Source organism: Haplochromis burtoni, unplaced genomic scaffold (assembly GCF_018398535.1).
Source record: "Haplochromis burtoni strain Fernald_Lab_line unplaced genomic scaffold, NCSU_Asbu1 Contig_87, whole genome shotgun sequence".
NCBI lineage: Eukaryota > Metazoa > Chordata > Actinopteri > Cichliformes > Cichlidae > Haplochromis > Haplochromis burtoni.
In genome coordinates, this window is record NW_024582448.1 from 1,015,518 (window position 1) to 1,033,141 (window position 17,624).

General features: G+C 37.9%; 1 protein-coding gene across 10 annotated transcripts in view; it reads left to right on the forward strand.

Annotated features, from left to right (window-relative positions):
- pcbp3 (poly(rC) binding protein 3) overlaps positions 1–17,624 on the forward strand; it is a 78,576-nt gene that overhangs the window by 21,957 nt on the left and 38,995 nt on the right. For 8 of the 10 annotated variants that reach the window (XM_042222502.1, XM_014334684.2, XM_014334685.2 and 5 more), the window contains exons 2-5: positions 5,639–5,700; positions 5,857–5,923; positions 7,319–7,424; positions 7,795–7,916. The gene's annotated coding sequence lies outside the window, so the exon portion shown is untranslated. The other 2 variants (XM_014334682.2, XM_014334683.2) reach the window with 2 other exon arrangements.

Genomic DNA, 17,624 nt, shown 5'->3' on the forward strand with positions numbered 1-17,624 from the left:
CTGCTTGGGCACATAAGCCGATTTCTTACCAAGAAAGCTTTCCCTCTCTTTCACAAAGGCCCCAAACTGGCTGTCATTTGTATCAGTTGGATACTGTTGCAGTTTTGCGCTGGCAGCTATTTGGCTTATAGTTCTTTTTATTAATATTATTATTATTAGTATTAATATTATTATTAATACCTTTTCTTAGTAGCTGCTGTGTGAATCTCCTTTCGTTGTTGTGTCCTGAATGAGCCGGGCTTAACAAAAATCATAGCGAAGCCACTGTCATAAGTTAAATTATGACATCAAAATTTAAGCAGTGGAAAAACAGCAGCTTGAAAGTGATTGTGAGAGAGAGAGAGAGAGAGAGAGAGAGAGAGAGAGAGAGAACGAACGAACACTGGCTTAATCTGTAAATTGACTGGTTCCCTTCTATTCTACTTGAGCAAGTCTAAGTGTTCAAGTAAAAGAAAAAATTATATGAGTATGTCTGAATGTTAGAGCATAGCACCTCTATGCTCTAAAATCCTGCTAAATACTATAAGGTATATATAGCTTATATAGTTCATAATTTATAGCTTCTAGTTTACAAAGAACTTTAGACTTGGCAATGTGAACAAAGCTATTTTTATAAGTCAGCTGTATCAGAATTTAGTGCAGCTGCAAAGTGATAGATTTCATCCACAGCATATCATTGGCTTTAATAAATAATATACAACATGTGAGGTATGGATAATATCACTGTTATAACTAAAGATTTAGTTATAAAAGTGATATTATGTAGGCCAGTGACGCAGCAAGTGCACATCAAAGTTCAGCAAACTTTAATTCTCTGTGAAGTCATAATGGAAATTCACGACAATGTAAAAATGTTTCCGTGTGTGTTGCTCACAGAGTGTCAGTGACGGGCGAAAACACCTCAGAAGCAAAAATCCTTAAAACGCAGCACTCAAGAAAGCTGATGCACACTCTCCAATAAAAATAGCATGACTAATCCCTCCTCACAAATGACAAGGCCTAGTCATCTCACACACAATGACTTCAAAGCTAGGCATTTGCCACGATTCAGACCGGAGTGATGGAGCTTCATTTCTCTCCGTAGCATATAGGGTTAACTAAACAAGCAATTTCAGTGCGGCAGCATTTACTAAAAAGCTTGATGGGGCCAGCTAAGCTCCTGTGATTGGCCTTTGTGTGTAAAAGTGACCACTTAAGTGCTGTGCAGCCTCTCCTGAGTGTGTTTGTAGGCATAAGCATTTCCTCTGACTTTTTGCCTGCTTGCACTGTGCATTTGTGTGTGTCCTTGGGAACGTATTGGTGTGAGTTCCTGCTCGCTGGTGCATTTGGGGTTGATCTGCTGTGTGCGCATGTGTGCAAGAGAGCCATCTGTGTTTTTAAATGCCTTGATTTGTTGTGGTGCCGTAACAATTTAAACAAGCTTATGGTAATATGCTCATTTTTTAGCATTCACAGAGTCACATGGAATTTTCCTCAGTTAAAATATTATTTGTCATCATTGAAAAAAAAAAAATTTCTTTAGCGTAATTTTTATGCCCCCAAACATTACTTAAAAGGCGATATAATCATTACAACACTGATGTAATTTGAAATGTTTTCATTTCATTTGTTGACATTCAGCTGGATGATATATGTTTAAGTTAAAAGCATCTATCCACTTGTTAAGTGTGACAACATGTCCAGGTGCAAATGCTAACTCAGTTCCCTGAAAGAAAGTACCTAACCAGGGCATCTTTCAGGGCTAAAATGGTCTTTTAACTACAATCAAGTGATCAGTGTGGCTGTTCTTCAAAGTGTCACAATCAAGCAAAGAGAGAATCATAAGGCTGAACGAAATCAGACATAGCTGTAGTCTAGCTAGCTCAAAATTGACATCTGAAAATTATAGATGTCAGTTTTGGGGGGTTAAGCTATTTGGCATAGCTTAAAATTCTCATTAAAGTGGCGGGGCTCAACACCAGTGGTCTGGATCAAGGCCAGTTAATGTACCCTGGCAGGGCTAATGTTTGGCCAATGTGGGCTTTGCTTTGGTTTGACATGCTGGTGCTTTAATGTGAACTTTAGTTTTTTTAAGTTCTACTTACTGCACACTGTTCACATTGATACTATACAGCACATGACTTTAGAAGAACGTTTTATGCTCGTGGTCCATTTAAAAAAAAAAAAAAAATGCAGCAGACAAGGCAACTAGCCAAGTGAGGAATTGTTTATGGCCAAGTACTGGCAAGGTTTTCAAAAGCCACCACAACCCTTTTAATCTCAATGCAGCTTTTGAGCATCACTTACTGACAACTGGGCTGACTGCCGTAGTGCCTGACAGATTATCAGAAGTGTAAACAGCTGTATTATAGGCCTGGCACAGCATTATCAGGTAATATGTGATTGCCAGCATTCAAGTAATTGTTTAGTTATTGATTACAAAGGATAATGCTGCTAAAATATAATGTTATGGCATTAGAAATACTTACTGGTTTATCATACAAGTAATAAGTATTATTATTATTACTACTACACACTGGTTCAGTAGCTATCCGTCACAATCAATAGCTCCCCTTACCTTACCCTATATATGTATTAGCTGAGAAAAGTTTAAAGTAAAACCAGTTAGCTCCAGCAGTGTTTTGATCTAGGAAATGAAAATCAGCATTCAGGCTGTGTCCGAATGAACTGACATATAAGCATTCAACAAGACCATTCACTACAAACACATTCACTACAGCTAAGTGGCTGTTAACCTACAAACATAGACAGATGCTGATGCCTCAGTGTTAACAGTAGCCATGCTCTGAGTGACCTTACTTTTAAACTAAATGATTAGTCTAAAAGTAAATTAGCTTTTAATTGAATCACAAAATTAGTAAGTACTTTCTTTCTTCTTTCTTTTATTCCTATAAGACCAGATGAAACATCAGGGGACTGAACAGAGATCCACTGTGAATTTTACACTCTTTATTCACAACTTCCTTGTTACAAATACTTCATATAACCTGGCCTAATCTCAAACTTGTAACCCAAAATAGTCTGAAACAATTCACTCGTTCGCTGACTACGTTGGGTCACCTTGTTTAACAGCTCTCTGAGCTCAGCTATTCAGTATTTAGTAATAGTATTTATACACATGTATCACGGGAACAACAACTTTGCTTTAAGACACAGCTAATGGGGATTTTATTAAACAAACAATTAACAAATTATGCAAAAAGCCTGTCTAAGTTTGCTGGTTTTACATAACACATGTCACAGATAGCGCTGAGACACAAGATGTAGTTTCCTTCCTACTCTTTTGATTTAAACACTCACTGCTTTTCCTGCATATGAGTCACTTTTTTAACACCTCCATATTTCATATGGTCTCCCCTTAAACACATCTTAAACGGCACATTAATTTCATTCATGTCATGTGTGTGTATGAGAGAAGGATGCATTTACCATCAGTGAAGGGTGAGTCCTTCAGTAGACAGGGTCAGTGCTCTAATCTGAGGAGGTGATGATATTGTGAGGATATTTAATGAGAGGATAAGAGCAGAAGCGAGAGGTGGGGGAATTAGCCTTTTTAGATATCATTAAACATTAATATTCTCGGGGGACTGGAGCACACTGGGGTCCTTTTCATTGACTTTCATGCTGCGTGCTAATAGAGTTTCACCTCTGGGGACCTCAGCACCCCTCACCCACCCCTAAGTGCAGAGCTAAAGCTAATGGAAGATCAGATCGCCATCCCGCTTCTGAGGATGAGATTAGTGGGTGTGTGTACGTGAGTGTGTATTCGCTGTATATTGTAAGATTTCGTACTCTCTTTTGCACCCTTTCTATCTTTTGCTCACATATACATGCAAGCGTAGCATACATTAAATATAGCTATTAAAAACTATTAAAATTCTAATGGACTTGCATATGTTACCATAATACTTAATCTGGGTGCCTAACATTGTCTCCTATGGCATGTTATTCTTACAGTATTAAGCAAATTGACGTTACCTGCTCTGTTGTTCAGGGGTTCAATCTGAATGACTGTTTAAGATATTTGCATTTTCACCTGCACCTTTGTGGGATAATCTATAATAAAGTTCAGGTTCTTCTGTGGTTTATATCAGAGACTGCTATAAACGCTCTATTTCAAACAGCTTCTTTCCAGCCTTGGATCTGTGTGATGTCATGTTCAGGCGATATCCCTAATATAGCCATGTCAGCCATACAGCTATGGGTGTCAGCACTGACGTTTAACCCACTGGCATTTACAATCTTTCATTTTTCGTTTTTTTTTTCTTTTCTTTTTTTAATGAGAGACAACCAACAAGAGGAACATCGACTTAAAGCTTAGGGTGGACTTATAGGGGGACATTTCAGACAGTCAATAAAATGAGGGGCTGCATCAAGTAGAGATGTACCAGTCCAATATTTGGATCAGATTTCTGTCAGGTCCTGATTCAAAAAACTGGATGTGATAGTATATGCGAGTCTCGTCCTCGCAGTGTACATTACAGATTAATTTAGCACTGGTACAGGATCAGTACTCTGCGTCTGCAGATCCGTTAACCCCTGTGTCTGTATCAGCTCAGAAATGGTAATGGCTGGATTGGTGTATCTCTAGCATCATTATAAGGCAAATGAAGATCGCAAATCACCAGATACTACAGTAGCTTTGCATGAGTCACAGACCAAAGTCCAAGAATATAAATATTCAAATGGAAATGTGCATGAGTCACATTTAAAACTGACCAGATTACTTTGAAATATGTTTTTTAACTTAAACAAACATAGTCTGGACGTTTGGAATTTCATGTGAATCAAATCATGTAAAAGCAAATGGGTGCTGGTGATGTAATGGATGGTTTTAACCATCTGACGCAAAGCCTTCCCATACTGGGCGGTGCATATTCCCATACCAATTTGTGATTTTTCCAGTTAGCACGCTTTCTATAGCTCCCTGACACGGGATTAGTCGTCTTAACATTCCTCAAGAAGATTTCTGAGTTTTCTTCGCCAGTGTGGAAGTGTGTGTCGAGCATGGCAGGTGTTCTGTGCATTCACCTTGTCCACCTGAGTGCGTGCCCTTGCCTTGTTTTTAGCTAGAGCCTTTTATATTAATAAAACTTAATTATCAAATTTAATTAATTTAACATTTAACTATTTTTTTAATCTAAGCACAGGTTACAAATGTGCATTTTGGACTGTACAATGTGTGTGTGTGTGTGTGTGTGTGTGTGTGTGTGTGTGTGTGTGTGTGTATAATATGCATTATATAACAATCAATTATGGAAACAATTATGGAATTGTCCTCTTTATGGCTCCTTTTCTATTGTTCTAAATATCTTTAAAATGGGTGGTGTATGGCACATGGAGCGCCAGCAGAGGGCGGTGACTCCCTTCTAAAGAGAAGAGGCTTGGCCATCAATGCAGGAGCTCCTTTGCCCTGTGTGTGTGTGTGTGTGTGTGTGTGTGTGTGTGTGTGTGTGTGTGTGTGTGTGTGTGTGTGTGTGTGTGTCGTTCAGCTGGGTGTGGCTGCGCCTGAATGAGCCCATGTGCCCACTCTGCTAAGTGGGATGTGGGCAGATGGTGACACAGGGAGCTGTTATCGTACAAAACCCAAGACACACTGATACTGCAATTAATAAATGAATCCTTTTTTCCCCCCCAGGGATTCCACTCGGGTCCTCTCCTCTCTCGGAGTGCTGTCTGTGAACATCTCAACCGCACAATGTAAGAAACATTAAGCACATTTTCATTTTTAAAGTTGAAACCCTTTAAAGCTTGCAGTTCATGCAGTTTGATAACATAGAAATCATCATGGAGTGAACGATGTGCTTTTAGATATTACACATCACCCTTACAGCAGTATTTTTCTTTCTTCCACAGATCCACTTAACCCAGCTGCCACGCTTAATTTGATCTAAATAAGCTTCTGCTGACCAGGCGCAGCAAAGTAAGTGCTTGTACCAAATTTGATTTATCTAAACACACAGAGCAAATTCACATCTTTTCCACGGCCTCAATCACAATCCCCTCCTAATGAATCACTTTTCTCCTCTTTGCACCTGACTTGCATTTTTGGAAAACCAAAGGAGTAACCTTTGCTTTGTGGGAAAAAAAACATCCACAAAGAGTTTTCAGCCTTCCTCCACAAGCTCAATTTTGAAACTTAATTTACTCGAGCATAAAATAAATGTTTGCTTATTGAACTAACTGTAAAGTAACACATAGAAATGTCTTTAATTATGTGGCCACCAATCATGCTTACATGGCTGAAAGGACCTTCCCGAGCAAGGACCCTTGGTTATGGAGGTCACATTAGCCTTAGCCACAGATTTACAGAGGCCATGGGAAGCATGTCAGTCATTTTAATTTAAAGGTTTTTCAGTTCAAATGGTTACTATGAGAATGTCTTTCACACATCCAGCCATGCAGCCATAAGTAATACATTGTCAAAGATGATTACGCCTCAGTACGAGAAAAGTGTAGGTATGCATTTGAAAGTGTCTGACAACTTTTATTTCCAGGCTGGAGAGCTTCTATTCTCTCCGAGATGTGTTGACTGGTGTTAGAAAGAGGATCGATCTCACAGAGTTAGCAGAAGTTATATTTGTGACAGTGACAGCACAATAAAAAAATATGATAGTAGCACAGCTGGGCAAATATACATTTTCAAATGAAAATCCCCACTGCTGATTACAAATTGATAGGCACTGACATAAAATCATCAGTTGTTAATACAACTAATGATTTTTAAAAATCCAATCCAACTTTATTTATATAGCACTTTTAAAAACAACAAGTTGACCAAAGTGCTTTCCAATAATAAAACAGAGATAGCAGTTAAACAGAGATAGCAGTTTAACTGCAGGAAGAAGGAAGGGGAAACTTATCCCGTTGGATTATTGTAGACCTAATAAACAATATCTTTTTTGCAGATTACAGATGATAAATTTAGTAAGTAAGACCATCAGACAACCATTGATTGCTGATATTTGCATCTGATATTTGCAGATGGGTGAGTGTGCAGCAGAGGAACAAGTCACCACCTTGTGGCTATATTCATCAATTGCCCCTTACAGGCCAATTATTAGCAGACTTCTATTCTTAAAGAAAGAGACTACTAACAACTATATGATCAAAATTAAGCACCACAAAAATTACCCTACAAAATCAGTGTGAACAGTAGCTGCAGGAAAACTGTTAAATAAAGGATCTATATTTATGTGTCTATATCTAATTTGCATGTTCCGACAAGTTTATAAAATCTTAAAACTAGTAAAAGCCTCATAATTCAGCCAACATGCAATAATTTAAACATGGCCACGCTCTCATATGATCTGTTTAGGTCCATCAACCAGACGTCCAGTCACCTCATTCTGCTGAAAGGCTGATAGCCACAGGTCACATGACCTGGAAGAAAAAGCCTTGGAGACTTTTGGGATCCCTCTTTGGTCAGACACACCTTCTCATTGTTATTTCTTGCACACACTGTGAGTAACTTGACTGATGGGCTTGTCTATTCTGATTGAAAATCTGTGGTGGGAGAGGCTTAGTTTGCTTCAAAAGGAATTGATCCAGTGCAGAAGCACAGGTTTTATCAAGAAAATCTGCTCATTTATTGATAATCTATACTGCAATGCAATAACAAACGCGATTTGAAGCGAGCTACCAATTTAAAGTACGTAATTATAAAAATATATGAAAAGAGCAGATTAGTGCTGCTATGTCTCGTGCATTAAAATGTATTCAAACTGTTTAAAGCACAGCTACAAAGAAAAGCTGATAAAGCTTTTTTTTTAAATTAATTTTATTGTGTTTTAGCATGGACTGGTTATCAACCTGAAGGGAAATCCAAAGGCTGATGAACTGATCCGTGTCTGTGTGAGACCACATTGCTCTGGTGTCCTATATGCACTGCGAACACACCACGCAGGGCAACTCTGGTGAGTAACACCACTCATTTGATCATTCAAGGTTAAACTGATGGGATTTACTCCATTTCATTACTGAAACATTTTAGTAAGCAGGCGTCCTTGCTTTGAAGTTTTGGAAAGGACAACAGTTGATGAAGGAAGGCTGATGATGAAGAGGACGCCGATGGTGTCAATGATTTTTAAATAGTCTCATCTTCCAATGACATGATTTTGTTCATTTGAAATCAAGAGCAATAAGCAAAAGCACTGGTCAACTAAACAATTAAAACATAACCCTAACTAACTAGAACCAGACATACTCTCCAGTTTAACTAATAATTCCTAATATACACATTTTAATTGCCAGTTCACTGTTGGTTTCCTCTCCCTCTACATAATGGGAAGAGAAGAAAAAAAGCTGTGTGGCTCAGGGCAGCTCTGCAGTACTTCAATCTGTTTGTGTATAGACCGTATAAACGTAAATTGGCTCTCAACCAGAACAATGCACAAATGTGTAGATCCTAACCTGCTAGGAAGGAAGGGTGTTGTTGTGCCACTGCTATCCACAGACAGAATAAAAGATGGACACAGTTTGAGAAGTGAAGCCAACATCAAACTGCCTTAAACCTGCGTTCTTTTCACTGGCCACAAGGGGCGATACCTGTGGATGCAAAAAAGATTCCTACTTCTATCAAAGTCTACTGCAAACGGGACCTCAGTCATAACCTCATCAGACACTTTCCTGATGAGGTTATAAGTTCACTCAGTCATTTCATGCCACACTGAATAAATCATGAAGCCTATTTTTGTGATATTTGGTCATTCTAACAGGAAGAATGATCATCAGGGGTATGCTTACTGGCTAATGAGTTGAGCCTGCAGTTGCACTGGGAGTTACACCCCTTGCTCATCACATTCAGTTTAAAACAGTCATATCAAGGCTTCAGAGACAAAACTTCATAAACCAGTGGGTGAAGCCAAGGTGACTTTGTGCATCTTTTGTACTGTCTCTGCTGCTAACATTAGCCTAAACTGACCTTGTTTTTGCGTAACCTTCTACACAGTGCAATTCAGCAACATGTTACTTGATTATTGAAGAATGTGATTAGTGCAGGTAGGGTTGCAAAGCAGCAGATTTGTAAATCTGAATATATTATGAGCGCATATTGAAAACTTTTATTCAAAACTTCATATCAAGCTCATATTTCCATGTTAAATAATGAGCAACAGTCTGATGAATTATGACAATGGTAAACAGTTTTACACTACTGAACCCTCATATCTGGGTGACCCACTCAGACACATTTGCTCTGATTTCAATTGTCTGGAATAACTTATGAAAAGCAAACAAGACGCCACAGAAGTACCGGGATTGTGTCCTGAGGAAGAAATTATCAGAACAGAATATAGCTCCAATCTTGTAGTAGCAAACCACACCTATTGCCTCTTTTAAGCTTTATAAAACCTTTTTCCAAATCATTCTCCTCAACCAAGGAATCAGTTCCCAGATGCAAGAGTTTCTGTAATTCACCAGAGATGTAATTATTTCCTCTTAGGAGGGCATTCTTTGGGAGGGCAACAAGATGGCTAAAAAATTAAGCGAATAGCTCATGTGTAGCAAGCAGTCAATGTAACATCTATTTTACTTATGTCTACTACAAGTAAACGTTCTTTGTCTAGATTTTATTTAGTGTTTATTGTGAGGTAGAATTCCTGAAGGGGAAATTTAGCCTCTAATGCTTTAACACTTTCCAACATAGAAGTGGTCAGTGGCTGCCAAAGAAAGGAATGACCGACATTTTTGAAAACGGCACAACAACAACAAGTCGACACTAATACAAAGCCACAAGAACAGCCATGAGGAAAAACATAGTGCTTAAAGTTTACAGGGAAAGTTCAGAGTTTAGATGTTTTTATCTAACTGATTTAATTAAGATTTGTAGTTAATGGCCTAAAGGCAGATTATCTCAGCTTTCACATTTTACCTAAATGAGATGGTCTACACTCACAGAAAGCAAAATTAGAAGTACATTTGTTTTATTTTGGCCAACTTGTGAAACTGAAACTTGCTAACAGGCTTTTTTTTTTTCACTTAAACAGCTTCCCTTATTCGAATGACCCAACATTAAGACAAAATACACTCCAGCAGCATCAATATGTTAATCCATTTGGAATTTGCAATATTAGCTATAATGTCCTAATAGACAAACAGTGTAGAAATGGTTTAAATTACAGAAATCATTAGCCCTAAATCAAACTCTAAAGTAGATTCTTGATTGTCTAGTTTATGAGGTGAATTTGCCGCTAACTGGTGACAAAAATGTAGTTGTAGTAGAGTGGCAACAATGCATTGGTCAACAATGGATTATCACACATAGAATAATTATAGAAGTGTTTGTGTGAATTGGTGAATGGGACATGTTGTCTTAAGCGCTTTCCTACTCTCCTGGAGTACTCAAAGCACTATATAAGAATCAGTCCATTTACATGTAGCTGAGTAGGCATCACAGCTGCTTAGACTGTATAGAGTCATGTAGTCTTCATGGTTCAGTGAATCCATGAACTGTCAAGGATACACCTGCTAGGTCTTGGCTTAAGGCACCGGAGTATTGCAGCAGTATTTGGTGAAGTCAGTAACCAAACAGTCTAATTAGTTTTGAGACATTCAGTCTTGAAATGTGGACTTTCAAAGAGGCAGACAAATAAAAGCCACTTATCCACGTGACTCCAATGTAGAGTTAATTAAATCTGCCCCAACAACAATAACTACAAATTCATTTACTTTGATGGTACAGATGCAGAATACCCCTTATTCCCAATTAGCTGATATTGGTCTTCCTGCATTTGACTTCATCTTACAAACTACCCTGATGTGCTTCCGGCGATTGTTTATTTCCTAAAGCTATTCAATGCATTTCTACACGTAATCCTATATAACTGAAGTAAATTTACAGTTCAAACACCCATGTGGTAGAGTTATTGAATGTTATGTTATCGAAACATTTCCCTCATTGTTCCTTCTCAGCTGCTTTTCCAATACATACAGTCAATATAAAAATACAAAGCTATTGTGTGGCGAATGTAAACAATACTGAGGCACCAACTAAATGCGGCATACCATAATGGCCACATATTATAGTTGCTGTGACTGATAATGGCCACCTTCAGCTGTTTTGAAAGCAACAAGGAGGAAAAGGAATAAATGTGTGCAATTCCTTTCAGGTTTTTCCTTCACTGATATATTTTATATTTGTCTGACCGTCTGCCTGTCTGTATTCAAGTCCTTTGAGCTTTTTATACATGTCACTGCATACACATGTATGTGTGTTTTGACACTTTAATACTGGCAGCAAAGCTTCAAGAAAAAATATCTAAGCCGGCTCCCTCTACAGAGAACTGCTCTGTACTGATAGGACTAAGTCAGGAGATACCAGCATTCTTTTCATAACTCTGTAGGGGAAGAAAACTGCTATTTCTAACCATAGCATAATTCATAAATACACAAAAACACGCTAGGGTATTCATACATATACATATACATATAGTTCAGACAATTTCTCTTTCACAAACTAAACTGAACAGGCTAAACTATTCATACAGTAATCAATGTAAAAATCATAACTAAAAAATCCTGTGTGGAAAAATTGAAAAACATAAAGTACATTAGATGCTGTTTAGCTTTTGTGAATGCAACTACTTTGCCTAATGCAGACAGTACCTTGTGTTATTTTGTGGCCCTAATGATCAAGCATTAACAAACTAACTAAAACTGACTTTATGTGCATGTTACGTTCTGTTCTTTCAATAATTGCTGCAGTGTTGACTTTGTCAATAATGAGGATAATTAGAGGCTTGTCTCAAAAAAAGAGCACTATACTGAGCACAGTAGGATCTCTGTTGGAACTGATGGTATGCTGAGTAATTCTGACAAAAGGCTATCTCATGACTAACAGCGATAGAAAGAATTCATTCCAATAAGTGCAGCACATCAAACTGAAACACTAAGGCTTGCAGCGAGTTATACACACCATTTCTAAAAATGCTGGGATGTTCTTTAAAGTGTAAACAAAAACTGAATTAATTACTCAGTTACACTACATTTAACTGAAAAGAGTATATCAGAGATTTTAATTACCTTTAGTATATATATATTTTTTTAATTTACTATAATATTTTACTTTATGAAGCAACCTTATTCCATTACATTCAACTTTTTACTTTTTATTTAGCTTTGTACTTAATGACCTCTTCTGTGTTATTTAATCTGACTTAATTTTTTGTATTCTAAAACAATTCTCATTTTTAAACTGCTTGTGAAGGTGAGGAAGCCTCTTCCTGCTAAAAAGAACATGGCACCATCGCTGCATGGTTGCATCTGAACAAACTGCAAGATGTCTGGAACAATGTGCTTTGGACAAACGAGAGCAAGGTGGAGTTGTCTGGTGTACCACAGAATGGCTAAAACAAAAATGACCCAGTCAGTCGTCAGCCTGATAAAGATGCTGTAGCTGGACCTTAACTGAGCCATGCATTAACGAACAAATAAGCAAAGCAAGAGCAGGTCAAAGTTGGTTCTACAAACTACTAAATGATGGGGTTTTCAAAGCTGTCTTTAGTCTATTTAAATTAAACTGTGGTTTCTTTTCTCCCCTCGGTGCAGCCAAAATGCTTTGTTTATGGTGTGAGCGTGATTCAAACCAACTACCAGATGTATGTTATCAGTTTGAGCTAAAAAAAAAACAAAAAAAAAACAACCCCAAAACATTATGTAGCCACGTATGCTTTATATTCTCAATGCAGGAATGTACTGTAGATCTGCACAAGTGAGTACAGGCCAGGAACTAGCTGTGAAATGAATGTAAATTCTCTGTGTTCACAAATAATCCAGAACGCAGCACCTTCTTCTGTACTTACTTTTGTTGCTCCCGCCCCACACACATCTGCCCAATGAGCAGAGTGAACATTCTCACACAGTTTGCAATGATGCATTCTGGTTTTCTTGGAGTTCACTTGGATTTGTTTTTCTATGTGAAGGCAAACCTACAAGTTTGTAAACTCATCAACTGATTTTGACCAGAGTAAAGGAACTATAGGTGTGAAAACATTTTTTCACAGGACTACTAAGGTTTTGCATGTCTTCAGTTCAAAAGAGGAGAAACATGCTGATAAACCCTACCCACTTTTAAGGCTTTTAATTCAGTGAAATTCCCACTGAAGAGATCAACACAGGGCGATAGTTTCAGTCAGAAATAAGCCTAGTTCACAGATTAAAAGGGTATTTATTTAAATTTCAAAAAGTAGTTCTCTAGGGATCTGTTAACAGAACAAATATTACTGATGTGGTTGTGATACTTTATAATTTAGCATCCTTTTTAATGAATATCTCTTCATTTTAAATTTAATATGTTCATAAACTGATTTGTTTACTTGTGCTTACAGACTGCTTTTGACTCCAATTAGACTAAAGTTCAGCCCACATAATAAGCTTGTGCGTCAGTAAATGACGCACACAGCTCAGACTGGGTGTGTCAAACACAAAAGTATTTAAAGGTGCAAGATATGACAATTTGGGAGCAGGAAAAAAAAAAATGCAGCTTTTTCATGACAGCTGACGTGCATCAAAACGCTGCCAGTGTGGGCCTATGTGGAAAACAATGGATATGGGTGTTGTGATGAACATCAGTCATACTGTGTATTTGTGTGCTGCTCTTAATTCTTTGCCAATTTAAATAACAAGCAGAAGCATCGGGATAGGGGCTGAGATTTTAGAGTGCTGTCTGACCAGCATAGCTATTTCTTATCAAGCATTTATAATCACTTGTGTCTCTAAAGCCAGAAACATCTCATTTGGACTTCATATCAGAGAGTATATCTGCAGACTCTACGTCATGGCCTGTTTTAATTAAACAAAAAGCTCACGGGCAGGCGGTTTCCATTCACCTTTTTCCTGACTATTTACAGCTTCACAGCTGCATGCCATGGCCACATCTGAGTGAACATCAAAATGTGTTTTAATGAAAGGATGCCATCCTCATGATGACCCACCCATTATCACTCAGTTCCCCAGATCAAATTCTGATGCCAAGGTTACATATGCCTGAGCAACTTAATGAAATAAAAACAAATATTTAAATATGCATCAATCACTGCCACCCTGTACTGCATCCAGAGAAAACTATATTTCTCATTTTCTTCGTCATTGTGGTCAGTTCCTTTGATATAAGGTAGCAGAGAGTAGTCAGACTAGGAAACCAAATGTGACATGTTTCTCAAAGTTAGTCATTTTCAAACATTTACTCACTGCCTGCAAGCAGCAGCTGCCAACATATCTTTAAAATGCATATTGAAAAGAGGCAGGGGAAGCTCTGTACACACACCAAAAGCAACATTTTTTTGTATCACAAGAAGGCCTCTGCTTCTGATGGCCTGACAGTATAAAAGTGAAAGCTATTTAGACAGCAGCTTTCAGTCATGCAGTGCTTATTAAAAAACACTGCATGACTTTTAATAAGTGCAACAGCAAAAATGCAAACCTACTAAAAAACAAAACATGTGCCGTTATGAACCAGTGAAAGTGATCAATACCGTTCCTGAGAGAAGCAATAAACGCTAGTTAAAGCTCATTAGTGTATTCCCATGAGCAATAAACAAACATGCCATCAGTTAAGGAATGTGTCATTAGTACACTGAAGAAAACACACACACACACAAAAAGCAGATGCCATCTGTAACCTTTGAATTGCTGAAGGATGAAGGACACAGAATTTCTTTCTGAATGGAGAGCTTAGGAAGTTCAGCCATAGCTTTAGGGAACTTGTCATTTGTTCTCATTGATTGATTTGAGCGGAAGTGAAGCCAAACGAATCGAGTCACCGCTTGTTTATTTCATACTAAAGTAACCCAAGCTGCAAAGCTCACACTGCAGCTTGCAGTATGACATTTGAGGGATAAATATTATTTAAGTGATATATCCGAAAACGCCGTGGCACAAGAACGTCTATGTCAGCTTACTTCCACTGATCATAGCAACAAACTTAGACATATTACATTAAGATCTGTGGATCAAACCATGTGACTATTGAAAGAGCTGCTGAATGTGCTGCTGCACATTAGATTTTTTTAAGTTTTCACATTAAAAACTTAAAGAGTCTAGAAATGGAGCACTGAGGCCAGGCAAGGTGACTCCAGTGCCGAATAGAAATCCACCCATACCTAAGGAACATCAGGAGACATGATTATGGTTATATGTTAAACTGGCCAGACAGTTGCAGAATACCACAAAGGAAGCCACTCCTCTCCCAAAATAAAAAGAACAACACATAAATTATAACACTGATAATAATTATGTAAAACAATTTTTAATCACTGCTTTTGAGGTTTGGTTTTTTTGGCTGATCAAACTTTTTTGTTTTGGAGAAACACTAATGTATGTAAAAAGGCAAGACAGATGGGACGAGACCAGCCCTGATGTGGTGACCACAGACGGTGGGATTTGCCAGTTTGTAGCAATGACAGGCTAAATTATTATTAGCAACGAGACTCTGAGATAAGAGGCTGAAACAGCTACGAGTGGGAGAAAAGGATTACGCTCAATGATGGAGCCTGGAATCTCCACTGGCGATAAACTGTTAGCTAGAAAGTGAGGGGTGATGAGTGACCTAAACTTAAGAATATAAATCTGATGAAGCTGTTCTGGGAGAAAGAACAGTCAGTTCAAAATGTATCCTGGATGTTGTTTAGGTCTGATCTGCAGCTACTGAATAGTCAAAGTCGCTGCTGTTAATAAATCCAAGAGGTTCTCTCCCACCAGCACCGGCAACATGTGCTTGCTCGCTTATGTCTTGATAAATTTAGATTATGCTTGTTTGTGCTTGTGATTTAGATTAAGATAAGATCAGACTGTGGTACTTTAATGAACAAAAAATAAATAAAAATCAGCAAAAAAAACCCAAACAAACAAGGTAATTACGAAAAGTTTCCTCTTATTCTTGTTTATTCTTGTTAAAAAGTGCCACCAAGCAGGTTTTCATCCCCAACTGTTATACAGTATTCGATATATCCTGATGTAATATTTAATGGATATCTGGTTTGTGTAGGCAGGATGTGAGTGTTCAAACAATGTTGTGGGCATTTTTACTGAAAAACTCTGTGGGAAGTCATTTTAGTTTGATCTCGGGAACTGGTGTTATCCATCATCGTGTTTTAATTTGTAAACTAAACCGCTTGATTTCTGCAATTCATCTCACGGTCATGAAGAAAAATGTTTTACTGGAAATGAAATTACAGACCATGCCAAGTCATTTGTTATCTACTGAAAATATATATCCCACCTGTTGAGTTTACTTAATTGTAAACCCATTTTACATTTAATAAATGAAATTGTTTAATTTTTAATAGAGTTTAATTATTTTTTCTGGATACTGTGGTGGATAAACATTTGGAGAAAGTATTTTTTGCTTGGACTTGTTCTTTGCTTAACCTGCAGTTAAGCAAGAATAATCTAATGTGCAAGAGGAAATGATATACTCAAGATTAAGATGACCTCACTGTGGCTTCTCTTCTGTTACTCTACCTTTCTGACAGGCTTTCACAAGAGTTCCTAGTGAAGATGGATGTTTTGTGTGAACATGTGAAAAACAATATATATCTCACAGTGACTATTACCTCATTTGACCTTTTCATTCTCTTCAGAAAAGGTCAAGGTTCAGTTTGACACTGTCACCATATTAGGAAAGATAATAGCTTGAACCTGGGAGGTCCTTGGGGTGGGGTGGGGACCATGCAACTTACACCATGTTAGAAGCAGGTTGCTATGAGGGATGGTGTATTGGTTCAAAATATGTTAATATAAGTTTTGTTTGTTTTTTTTTACCTAAAGCATCATTAGGGGGAAAATGGTTTAAGACTGACAAAAGTGTCCTATAGCCCCTCCCCCAGAGCAAAACTGCAAAATAATGACTTGCACCTCATGCCCTGCTTTAGATACACATCTGAATGCTGCAGGTATCAGGTTTTGAAAGCAGTTACAGTAACAATCACGAGTTTTGTCAACTCTAAAAAAAATAAATAAATAAATACTGGCACCCACCAGTGCTACAAGTACCTCTCAGACTCCTAGCAGATTAATTTGGAAGTACGCGGTTAAGTCCTTCTAGAGTTACCACGTTCACAAGATTTTCAGAAAACGTGACCACTGACCTTCTCTTCCCTGGGATTCAAACTAAAGATATTTTAGTAGATGCAGTGATACGAATTTTCTAAATCCTATGTTACCTCATTCTCGAGTTACAAACTTTGGTGTCTATGCCGCCCACCCTTCAGGGTGACAACAATACCCCATCTGGCTTTTATGGCTGAGGGTTAAAAACATTTCCTTTCTCTCCACATGGGATCACTGTCTTTGCTGTGTTGCGGACTCTTCACAGTCTGTTCTGTGTGTGTGCAGAGCTGCAAGCTTCACCATAAACTACCCATAATGCCCTTTTCATTCCTGCTGTGCTAACTTTTTTAATGAGCAATATACAGACTACCTAATGCAAGATGTGAATCAACTGCCCCCAGCGGTAACATTATAGTGGAATAGTAGTGACACAGTGATATAACAAATATTCAATAGTTAAATGTAAGCACAAAAGTAGCCTAGGGTAGAAAAGTGGGTAAAATAAGGCTATGTCTACACTAATCCGGATAAATTTAAAGATGGCGTTTTCTTCTAAAAACGCTCCGCGTCCACACTAT